Genomic DNA, 1,182 nt, shown 5'->3' with positions numbered 1-1,182 from the left:
AAAAAAAAAAAAAAAAAAAAATGTCAGCTACAGCCTTAAATAATTACCTTCAATAGATGCAATAATAAACAAATTATGTCTTTTTATTGTTTAGGTTTGATTCATAACCATGATATAGCCCTAAATAACTTGCACATAATAAATAAGTACAAATGTCACTTTAAAGTAAACAAAGATACATGTTTCATTTAACCAGTTTTGGAGTTTAATGGTAAGAACCAAAAAGCTTTTTCATTGTTTAATAATCCTCATTGAATTTTCAAGTTTATTTTTTAAAGTTAGACTCAAAAATATGTGGTCACATCTGAATGCATTTTACTATTATCATTCTTATAAAATTGAGCACTTAGAGTTTCCTGATACTAACAAAATGCTTTTTACATCTAAACATGAGGTCAAAACTTTCTTTTCCTTCTAAAGAGATCACAGGTAAATCTCATTCACACATTTAATTACATAATTAAAATCAAACTGAATTTTGAGACGGTTCCAAAAAATGCTGAGAGCCACTAAGTATGGAAGGACACAAAAATGAGAGAAATAATTCTTGCTGTTACAACTTCTCCCTCTACCAAATAATAATAATAATAATAATAATTATGTTTTATCTACTGTCACTTTTTTCATTCATTTGATAAAAAAATTGAATGTGTTCAAAATTTAGTATTTTCTCATTGCACACAACGTAAGCATTTCACAGATGCTTATGAGTATTTACCAATTCAACTTGGGTGAAAATAATAACAATTAGTATGCAGAGAAAAGAGTTCCTATTCCTGATGCTATTCAGGCATTATGGGGTAGTAGAAACATAGACGCTAATCAGATATGGATTGGATTTAATAGCTATAGCAAATGAGATAATTTCTGTAGAGACTGTTAACATACTGTGAACTCATAAAACCTACCTGTTACCTATAATGTACCCTCTTTTGTGATTCTCCCATGTATTCCATAACTTGGCATTTTCAAGCATAATTTATGCATTGTTTCAACTTTAGAGAGGCTCCCTGAGGAAATGCCAAGCAATTTATTTATTATCACTATAGCATTTGAATACATAATGAAATGCCTGGAGATTGTCCACTAATTGTCAGGGGCAATGTTATTTACCTTTGGCTTACTTTCTTTCTCTCTCTGTCTCTTTCTCTCCTCAGTATAAAATTCTGCAAATTTAACTTT

The sequence above is a fragment of the Marmota marmota genome, unplaced genomic scaffold (genome assembly GCF_001458135.2).
Source record: "Marmota marmota marmota unplaced genomic scaffold, marMar, whole genome shotgun sequence".
NCBI lineage: Eukaryota > Metazoa > Chordata > Mammalia > Rodentia > Sciuridae > Marmota > Marmota marmota.
Note: the sequence above shows the minus strand (reverse complement) of the source record.